This window comes from Brachypodium distachyon, chromosome 1, assembly GCF_000005505.3.
Source record: "Brachypodium distachyon strain Bd21 chromosome 1, Brachypodium_distachyon_v3.0, whole genome shotgun sequence".
In the NCBI taxonomy this organism is placed as follows: domain Eukaryota; kingdom Viridiplantae; phylum Streptophyta; class Magnoliopsida; order Poales; family Poaceae; genus Brachypodium; species Brachypodium distachyon.
Window position 1 is genome coordinate 35,452,347 of NC_016131.3, and position 11,352 is coordinate 35,463,698.

An 11,352-nucleotide genomic window follows, 5' to 3' on the forward strand; every position below is an offset into this window, starting at 1 on the left:
AGACCCTAGGGTAGGATTAGACAACCACTGTTCCTTGGATTGGACGGGTAACTACCCGTCGGTCGGCTCGTTTACTGAGCCACGCGCCTTACTCCTTGCCTTTGGTGGGACCGCGCGTCCCGCGCCCGCCACGCTCCCGCGTGGCGCTGTCCACTGGGCCCCATGACCCGAGGCGGGGGCACGCACCTGGGAACCCCTAGCCCCAGCAAGTCGACCCCGGGAAGCACCCGGGCCCAACGCACCCGGGAACCCCCTCCCGGGAAGCAGCTTCCCGGGAGGTGCCCAAGCGGGAATATTCCCCGAAGCCCCGCTAGCCCCTTTCGGGCTGGTAGCTTGCCGGGGAGCTCATAGGCGCTCCCCGGGATGAGACCTTCCCGGGAATCCGGGAGAGGGGCCCATGCGTCACGCAGCGGTGGTACCCCGGGTGCCATTGGTGCGACAATAGCCCCCGGTTGTGGGCCGGCATCACCTGTTCCTGGAAGGGTCTCCCCCTAGTCGGTTGCCGGGCGACGCCCTTAACCGACGCGTGGGCCCCGATCAGTCGCGGGCCTGCGTCCCTTCGCTGCCCCGTGTACGGCGCCGTTACAAGCGGAGCAGTGGATGCGCAATGTCCGCCCTAACTCCCCCCCTAAATAGGGTAGTTAAGGCCACTCCGCGCATTACTTCCAGTGATTAGGAGTTATCCCCGCGCACCCGTAGGGTACGGAACCGGCCGTTACCAAACGGCCGGGCGTCATAAAGCCTTTACTGTTGCCAAGAGGGGAACAACACTTTGCCCTTTCGCCTCCATTCTCTTCCGCATCTCGTATCCCTGCGCTCCTGCCAGCTTCCGCCCTCACTTTCCATGGCGCCCCCCACCACCAGGAAGGGGAAGGAGGTCCAAACCTCGAAGAAGCCCGCGACCAGCAAGACCGAGGCAGCCATCAAATCGGCCGCTGCCATGGACCAGAAGAGGCGGGAGATGCGCGCCACAGTCGCCTTCTTCCGCCTCGGCTATAATGGCGAGGCGCTAGGGAAGCTCCGGCACGCCGTCGCCTCAAGCTTTAACGAGCACGGGGAGACACAGATCTTCCCGGCGGGCGTCGAGCACCAGGACAACGATTTCCGGGTGTTCGCGCGCTTCCTCCTCTGCGGCATGGTGCCGCCCTTCTCTCTGTTCCTCCACACACTGATGAAATCTTATCAGTTGCGGGTGGCGCAGCTCCACCCCACCTCGCTCTTCCTCCTCGCCACCTTCCAATTCCTCTGCGAGGCGTTCGTGGGGGTCATGCCGTCGGTGGGGCTCTTCCGCCACTACTTCTACCCGCGCATCGACAACGCGAAGGCGATGTCGTCAGGGGTGGTCTTCCGCGCCCGCGACCAGATGAAGTCTGAGTTCATCGTCCGGTCGGGGAAGAAGATTGAAAAAGAGTGGCGAGCCGACTGGTGTTGGGTCCGGGTGGAGGACCCCCAGGAGTTCATCCAGCCGCTGACGGAGTTGCCGGTACCCCAGAACGGCTGGCAGGACAGGTACCACCGCGACGCCGACCTCCTCCCCATCGTGGAGAAGATCAAGGCGCTGCGGCTAGCGGGGCTCCCCGATGTCGACGTGGCGCGCACCTTCATCCATCGGCGCATAGCCCCGCTGCAGCTACGTTCCCGGCCCGCGTGGATGTACACAGGCTCCGGGGACAAAACACGCCTCTAGGCGGACGGCATGGACTTGGAGTCCCTCAGGACGTGGGTGAGGGGGATCTCCGGCGAGATCTTCCAATCAACAGAGTTTCTGCCGGGGGTCTCCGCTCTCCACGCTGGCATCAAGGCGCTCAGCGACATCGTCGGCGCCTTCCCGCCCTGCAACGAGTGGGGGCTGATGGACGACACCCCCACTCGGGTCCCGCACGGTCCCCCGCAAGCATCCGGCGGGAAGCAGGTGCTCGAGGAGAGCGAGGGCGGATCCGAGCCCAGCTGGCCCTCCCTCCGGTCGCTGGACGACGAGGCGGGCCAGGTGGCCGCGTTCCCGGAAGTCGTCGCCGTGGAGGACGTCGACGAGGAAAGCAGCGTTAGCGCGCCCTTGATCATGAGAAGATCGAGGGCGTTCGCAGCTGCCGCAGCCGTCTCCTCAACGGCGACGTTCGCCCCGGCAGCGGCCACCAACCTGGCGGCGGTGGCAGCTTCCAGGGCGCCCGCCGGTACCTCGATGGTACCCGCAGCAACAGGGGCCGCGGGTGCCTCGGCGGCGGCCCCTGCCTTGGCGGCGGGATCCGGTCCTCGGGTGCCCGTCGGTACCCCGGCAGCGCCTGCGCCTGCGGGGGTCACCGGCGCCCCGGCGACGGCCTTTGCTCCGGTAGCGAGTGCCTCCGCGAGCTTGGCTCCCGGCGCCGCGGCGGCATTGCCGTCAACACCTGGAGCTCTCCAGGTTACGATGACCCCGCGGGCGCTCACGGTGCCGCCCGCTCGTGGGGTCTTCCGGGGCTTCCCGCTCCGGCGAAACCCCCCGAAATCGTCATTGCCGGCGGGTGCCAGCAAGAGGGCGAGGAGCGGTTCCCCGCCCGGCACACCAAGCAAGAGGACGCGCACCGACGCTGGCGGCGCCGCCGACCCCGCTGCTGCAGGGGTCAGCGGCGGCGCGGGCTTGTCCCTTGGTGACCCAGCCCCAACGGATGCATGGCCGGCACCGGGTATGTCTTCGTTGATTCTCTGGAATTGCAATTCCTGTTAGCCAAACTCACGAACATACCTTCGCTTTCTGCAGTGAGCGGCAGCTCGCCCGCAGCAAGCCTCTTGGACGCTCCCGCAGGCGCAGGCGAGGTAGGGGAGGCTGCCCGGCAAGCCCGACGGCTGCACAAGGTAACCGCCCCCGGTCGCCTTTGATAGCTCCAGCCATCACCGATCCTCATGCTTCTCATTGCTGCAGGCACAGGTGTGCGCTTGCCAGGAACGGGCACACCCGTGGCCGACGCTGACTTGGTCGCCGAGGCCGCGGGGGCGGAGGTGGAGTCGGAAACGGCTCCCACGTCCGGCCCTGCTGCGACGGATACAGCGGCAGCGGAGGACACCACCACCGCCGCGACGGCACCTGGCGACATGCCCGAGCCGCGGACGTGGCCGGGACGGGCTCACCTGTCGTCCAACAGGGGGCAACCCCCGCCGGAAGCAGGGAGCCTTCCCCAACACCGGTGTCCCTGAGCGCAGGCATGGGGAAAGTTGCCGTGGAAGGACGGCAAGGCCCCCAGGAGCAAGTTGGCGACCCCGCGCCTAGTCCCACTTCAGCAGCAGGGGCTTCATCATCCTCGGGGGCTCTCCCCGGCACCGACCTCGGCACCCTTGCCGGGGTCGCTTGGAACCCCCTTACCTGGGATTCGAGCGTCTTTTAGCGGGGGCACCGGTTCCTGGACGCCATCCGGGACCAGCAGTTTGCCTTCGTCACCTCCTACAACGAGGTGAGGGAGTGTCACACCGCCGCCAAGAATCAACTCGGCGAGGTGCGGGAGGCCGTGGAGAGAGAGCGGCGCGAACTCTCCTGGCTACGCGAGGAGGCGCGGCTGGCCCGGCAAGCCCTGGAGGCCGCTCGGGAGCCGGTAGTCCCGGAGACCAAGCGCCGTCGGCAACTGGAGGTCCAGCGTGTGGAGCTCCAAGGAAGGCTCGACACGATGTCGGTAACTCTCGAAACGGCCCGGAAGGAGCATGCTGAGGTGCTCGCGACGGCCCAGACGCGGCTGGATGAGAAGAGCGAGCTGATCGCCAATTACCGCGGGGAAATCCAAGGCCTCCGTGTCCTGCTGGAGGTGCAGGTCAAGGCTGGCGAGGATGCGGCGAGAGCGGCGGCTCGGCACGAGGCCGAGCTCAACTCCGCCAAGGACAGAGCGGCCGGGCTTGAGGACGAGTTGGCCGCCGTCCGGGAAGAGCTCGCCAAGGCCGGCGAGGCGAACGCGACCAAGGCCTTAGAGCTTGCGAAGCTGGAGGGCCGTGTCAGCAAGGCCAAGAAGGCCGCGCAAGATGCCCGACTCCATCACGGCACGCTGATCGGGCAGCGGCAGCTTGAGACGGAGAAGCTGACGAAGATCGCCCAGTCGCTGCGAGAACTGCTGCCCAAGTTCGAGCTGCAGGCGGCGGAGGTGGACGGCACGGACGTCATGACATTGAACCCCTTCTTCTTCGACTTGGTGGGGAAGCTCGGGGTGCTCGAGGTCTGGATCGCCAAGTATGGCGCCAACAAAGTCGCCAACTGTGCTCGGGAGGTTGCCGGGACAATCTTCCCGTGGATTCATCTTCGGGACCCGGAATTCCCCTTCGAGTCCCTGCTGGATGCTTGGTCCGACAGCGAGGACGAGCCCACACACACACAAGCAGTGCGCGAATTCGTTGACGAGGTCGTCGAGAGGATGCAGATGAAGCCGGAGCCTGATCCCCCCGCCGACCCCCCGGCCGAAGACAGCGACAACTAGTTGCCACAGCCCCCAGCCGTGTTCGTTGCTTCCACTGTACCTTCTTCTGTTTGCTTTCCCTGCAAGTATGGCGCTTAGTGCCGTTTGAACAATCACCTTTTGATTAGTCCATGTAATCATTTGCTACTTAGTCAATTAAGCTTGTTAATTTGCTCAATTTTTGTCCCTTATTCCCGAGGCTTCCTCTCGGGGTGGTTCCTTTAGCCTTTGCGTGTTACGCCTTGTGTTGCCGGGGACTCGCACGCCCCACCCTTGACCAGACCAGGGACCCGGGACGGACCCGTGGTGCCGACCTGGGGCCAAGCGGTAGGCGACGAGTCACTCCGCTTGCGGGGTAACTACTCCAAGCCGTGTCCTCCCGGGACGGACTCGGGAGCCACACGGGGAGCGCACTCCCTCCGCAAGCGTCCTCCTCACTCCCCGGCCGCGCGCAGGTTCCGGGACCACACTTGGCAAAGCAGCGTTAATTCTTAATTAAGTAAACTTTTTGACAAGCTCGTTGTTCCTGACGCTGTCTAGCGAGGTGGCCCCTTTTAGCCTTTGCGTATTTTGCCTTGTGTTGTGGGGGACTCGCGCGCGTCTCACCCTTGACCGGACCAGGTACCCGGGACGGACCCGTGGTGCTGACCTGGGGCCAAGCGGTAGCAGGGAGCCACTCTTCTGGTAGCGCGCGGCTCGCACAGCAGCCCGGCATCGAAGCTCTTCGATGAAGTTTAGATCATCGACCCTTTGCTCGTGTTGGCTGGTGTCGCCGTACACGCGTACTCGGGGAGATCCGTACTTGAGCTCGAGGGGCAGCACCGCTTCTGCCCCGTAGACAAGGGCGAAAGGAGTTTCGCCCGTTGCCCGACTAGGTGTGGCCCGGATGGACCACCGCACGGGCTGGAGTTCTTCGATCCAGTGCTTCCCGTGGCCTTTGAGCTTGTCAAAGGTTCTCGTCTTGAGCCCCCGCAGTACCTCTGCGTTGGCTCGCTCCGCCTGTCCGTTACTCCTCGGGTGAGCAACGGACGCGAAGCGCAGCTTAGTGCCCATGTCTTCGCAGTAGGTTTCAAACGCCGAGCTCATGAATTGTGTGCCATTGTCGGTGATAATGCTGTTACGAACACCAAACCGGCACACAATGCCCTTGAAGAACTTGATGGCCACCTGGACGGTCACCTTCCGCACTAGTTCCACCTCCACCCATTTGGAGAACTTGTCGATGGCCACGAACAAATATTAGTAACCGCCAACCGCCCTTGGTAGCTTGCCGACGATGTCCAGCCCCCAGACCGCGAACGGCCATGAGGGCGGGATGACATGCAGGGCCTGCACTGGTTGGTTGCTCTTCTTTGAGTGGAACTGGCACGCCTCGCACGTCCTCACCAGCCGCTCCGCGTTGGCCAGGGCCATGTGCCAGTAGAAGCCATGCTGGAACGCCTTGCCGGCTAGTGCCCGGGAGGCCACATGGTGTGAACATGTGCCTCGATGTATGTCCTCCAACAGTGCGCACCCTTCTTCCCGCGGCACGCAGATGAGTTTGACACCATTCGCACGCCTGCAGTAGATGTTACCATCTACCACAGTGTACATCTTGGCTTGCCGCGCTACACGCTCCGCGACGACGTCATCTTCCGGGAGAGCCTCCCCTTTCAAATAGCGGGCGATTTCTTCCGCCCAGAGGGGAATCTCCCTGCCAACGCATGCCGCCATATCATTGGCATGGACCCCTGCTGCAGGGGTTCCTTCGGTTGCCGGAGGGGCGTCCCCGGCAGCCGGCTGGGGGGCGACTGAAGGAGCCACTTGCTTCTGACAGAACACCCCCGCCGGAGGCTTCCGGCGCTCTGCTGCCATCTTGGCCAGGTCGTCAGCAGCGAAGTTGTCCTTCTGCTTGACGTGCTCGAAGCGCAAACCCTTGAACTTTCGTTCCAGCTTGCGGACCTCCTCCACGTACAGCGCCATTTGAGGGCAATCGTAGTCCTTGTTCACCTGGTTGATTACGAGCTGGGAATCGCCACGAACAACCAGGCGCTTAATGTCGAGGGCGACCGCTGCCCGCAACCCGGCAAGGAGGCCCTCGTACTCCGCCGTGTTGTTGGTGGAGTTAGCGAAGTCGAGTTGAACAACGAATCTCAACTGGTCCCCTGTTGGTGACTCGATGACAACCTCGGCGCCCGCTCACTGAAGACTGAACGCACCATCGAAGTAGAGGACCTGGTGGCCCTCGTCCAACTTGCCGGGAAGGCTGGTCTCCGGCTCGCTTTCTTCTACGCCCGTGGACGTCCATTCCGCGACGAATTCCGCCAGGGCCGTGCTTTTGGAGTTGGCAAAGTCGAGGTCGAACTCCGATAGCTCCATCCTCCATTCGGCCACCCTCCCGGTGGCTTCACGGTTGTTGAGGGCTCGCTCGAGGCAGAACCCGGACACCACCGTGACGCGGTGCACCTGGAAGTAGTGGCACAGCTTGCGGGACGCAAGGAGAATCCCCAGAAGGAGCTTCTGTACTTGCGGGTACCTTGTTCGCGCGTCGCGTAGCACCGTGCTAACGAAGTACACCGGGCGCTGCACCAACCGCTTCCGCGGTGCCAAGGTTGTCGATTCGGGGGCGATCCCCGGGTCTGAGGCGGTTGCCGGAGGCTGCTCAGCCCCTTGCCCCGCAGCCCCAATCCCCGGGACGTCTTCCTCCCTCTCGGCAATCAGCACCGAGCTGACCACCTGGTCAGTCGCCGCTAGGTAGAGTAGCAGCGGCTCGCCCAGCTTGGGGGCGACGAGGATGGGCGGCGACCTTAGGTACTGCTTGAGTTCCTGTAACGCCGCCTCGGCCTCGGGAGTCCAGTCGACTGGACCCTTCTTCTTCATTACCCGAAAGAAAGGCAAGGCACGCTCGCCCAGCCTGGAGATGAAACGTCCTAGTGCAGCAACACAGCCGTTGAGGCATTGGACATCTTTCACCTTGCGGGGGGCCTCCATCTTCTCGATGGCTTCTATTTTAGTTGGGTTGGCCTGTATCCCCTGGTGTGAAACCAAGAAACCTAGAAGCTGCCCGGAGTTGACACCGAAGGTGCATTTATTAGGGTTCAGCTTGAGCTTGATCCTACGGAGGTTGTCGAACATCTCCCGCAGGTCATCAACCAGCGAGTCCCTACACTTCGATTTGATGACGATGTCGTGCATGTAGGCCTCCGCATTGCGGCCTAGCTAGGGCCCCAAACACTCGCGCAGGGCACGCTGGAATGTGGAGCCCGCGTTCTTCAACCCGAAAGGCATGCATGTATAGCAATAGCGGCCAACCGGGGTGATAAACGCTGTCTTTTCCTCATCCTCGACCGCCATCTTGATTTGATGGTAGCTGGAGAAAGCATCCAGAAAACTCAGCAAGTCACAACCAGCGGTAGAATCAACTATCTGGTCGATACGGGGTACAGGTAAGGGATCCTTGGGGCATGCACGATTAAGATCGGTAAAATCTACGCACATGCGAAGCTTATTCCCTGCTTTGGGCACTACTACAGGGTTAGCCAGCCAAGTGGGGTACAAAACTTCCCTGATCGCCCCGGCAGCCTTGAGCTTGCCCACCTCTTGCTTGATGAAATCTTTCCGCTCTTGTGCTTGCCGCCAGATCTTCTGCTTGACGGGGTGCGCATCCGGGCGCACCATGAGGCGATGCTCAATGACCTCCCTGGGGACTCCGGGAAGGTCCGACGGTTGCCAAGCAAACACGTCCGCGTTATCTCGGAGGAAGGTGATGAGGGCGCTTTCCTATTCGGCAGTCAGGTTCGCATCGACGGTAACGGTGCGCTCCTTGTCGCCGGCTTGGAGGGGCAGCTTCTTCACTTTGGCGGCCTCCTCCCGGAGCCCCTGCCCCTTGCCGGGGCACGAGCTTGAGCCTGCGCCTCCCCCGGCAAGCCCTTGCGGGGTGGCACGGGCCTTCTTTGTTGTCGGGGCATCACCCGGCAAGCCGTCGTCCTTGACAACATCCTCGTCGCCGGCGTTAGCTGCAGCAGTGGCCCGGACGACCTCGCCAACGCACCAAGCCGCGTCTTTGAGGTCGCACCTGATGGAGAGGACTCCATAGACGGACGGCATCTTCATCACGCCATAGGCGCAATGCGTAGCCGCCATGAACTTGATCAGCGCCGGCCGACAAAGGATCCCGTTGTAGGGCAACGGGGTATGCGCCACGTCGAACACTATGTGCTTGGTCCTGAATGCGTCCCGGGACCCGAAGGTGACCAGCAGCGTGATGCGTCCCAGCGGGCGCACGATCCCGGGGTTCAGCCCCCGGAACGGTTCGGTGGGCTTCAGCTACTCCATCGGCAGCTGGAGCTTTTCCACCAGCCCGGCGGACAGGTGATTAAGCTCTGCTCCGTTGTCCACCAGCACCTTGGTCACCGTCATATTGCTAATGATCGGTGAGACGACGAAGGGTATTACCCCTGAACCCAACTGCCGTGCTGGGTGATCATCAGCGCTGAAGGTGATCGGCACGTGCGACCACCTCAGCGGCTGTTGCGGCTCCGCATCCGGCAACAGCGAGCACACGTCGCGGGTGAGGCGCTTCATCGCGGCGTGGCATGGGAGAGTGTAAGCTCCCCCATGGATGCAGGCGACGCTACGAGGCTCCTGGAAGCCCGGTTCGTCACCGCCGGTATAGTCGGACTCGCCCTGTCGCATCCCCGAGGAGGGCGTTCCCGCCCAACGCGGGGTTGGCCGCACCCCCCTCGGGGTTCACCCCTGCCGGCACCACCGTTGGCCGGCCTCGGACCCGCTCTGGGGTCGTTCGGGCAATCTCAGGAGAGATGCCCGATGTCGCCACAATTGAAGCAGGCGCCGGTGGCGCGGCGCTCCTCATGACGCTGCTCCCGCCGCCGCTTGATCCCCTGCAGAACGCGGCAACTCTGCGCGTCGTGGGGGGAGTTGCTGTGAATGGGGCAGCGGGGCGCGTCGCCCTGCTTCCCGCCAGACTCTCCACCCGGCGAGGCCTTCTTCGTGGGCCTCGCGGTAGGAGCCTCCGAGTCCGCAGCGAGGACTAGTTTCCCGCTGCGCTTGCGGGAACCCTTCTTCTGCGAGCCCAAGGCGTACAAGTCCCCGAGATGAGACCTTCCCGGGAATCCGGGAGAGGGGCCCACGCGTCACGCAGCGGTGGTACCCCGGGTGCCATTGGTGAAACCTAAGCCCCTGTTACACGTCTTGAATCTATTAGAATTCTTGTGGTATCCCAGACCCGTAAGGATCCGGACCTCTTTGTAAACCGTGCTAGTCCCTGGATCAAATGCTAGCACACACAGTTCCATTGATGAAATACCATACACATGTCTATTACATCGGTTCGAGTAACAAATCCAGAGTACTTAATACAAGCCAAGCGGAAGTTCAAATAAAACACACTGATAAAGAGGGAGTCCCATCAACGCCACAGGCAAGTTGAGTGTAAACTCGCGACCCTACGTCGTCTTCTTATGCGTCACTCTCTGCACATGATTGGTGTAGGTCAGTACATTGAATGTACTTGCAAGTCACACATGTGTGGTTAGGAGGAATGCATGGAAATGATGAAGGATTTCCTAGTTTGGCTGCTAGGGTTGTTTTTGCAAAATGCTGCTTTTGGGGTTTCGAAATACTCCTAGTATTTTCCTTTGAAAATCTCTATCCTAGAGTTTTGATAAAACAGGGTTTGATCAATAGTATGGTCATTCTGTGGATGTTCACTCCACGACCTAGCTATGCACTCTGGGTCAATTGACACTCACATAGCATCCCTTTTCCCTGACTCGTTCTGTGGAACCTTCCATCGAGTCAAACAGTTTTGGGGTTTTTGAAAACAAAACTTGAAGATCTCCACTTCTCCTGACTTAATTACTCAAAGTCGCCCGTAACCAGGGGCATGGCTAATCGATTAGATGGACACTCTTGAGAGGTTTGTACAGTTTACCCACTTGACAGAATCAGTCCAAAGTGTTGCCTGACGACAAGCGTGCGCAACAGGTAAAGATTGTGACGAAGTCTTTCACTAGAAGCCTCCTGATACCTAATTCTGGCACCGCCCGCCCCATATGAGCAAATTGGCTCCTCTCCGGATGGCGATACCCAGGTAAGGGTTTCCCGCTAGTTAGTCGACCAAGGCAGAGCCCATAATAGCAAGTGATTGCACATGAAGCCTTTGGGTACATGAGAAGGTTTGAACTCTTGGATTTCTGGACAGCGGTCCCCACCTTCTCCTGAGCGTGTACCCGTTACGGGGCTACAACACTTGCCGACAGCCAACTGGCCTCCATCATACCACTCCATCCAGATAAAACATTTTGGTTTTATTTCGAAAACATTTTTCCAAAAACATACTCGCTCATAAAGAGCACTTAATACTTTGCAATATAGTTTGGGTCCCGGCCCGTTATAATAGTATAGCATGCTTTGGAAAAATGTATATACATAACCTATGGTATTTGGTGGCATGACAATAATCCTATAAGCAATCTACTAGGAATAACTAACATGTTGAAAACGCATTTGATAAATACTTCATAAAGAAATAACTCTAACATGCATCCCTATGATGTTGTAAACAAAATAGCATAAGCAAAAATATTGGTTCTACATGGTCAATAAGTGTAACTTGCCTGGATCAGAGAAGTTGTTGCGGTCGTCAACTCCCTGGCACTCTTCGCAATCGCAATCCGAATAATCTAACGCGTAGAACGAAACGACAATAAATGCATATTTCCAAACATCTCTCAAAATCCAAATATAACTCCAAATGAACTTCGGATAAAGGACGTATCACAAGCATACAAAACAGAACCTAAACGTCATCTAAGTAATACCATAGTATTAACAATTCAAGTTCTAAAGCCTAAGGTTAAGGCTAGTGTGGCTAAGTCTGAAAATTCAGAAATATGCTACTGTTAACAGATAGCAATTAGGATTGACAGGTAATAGGTGCTAAACT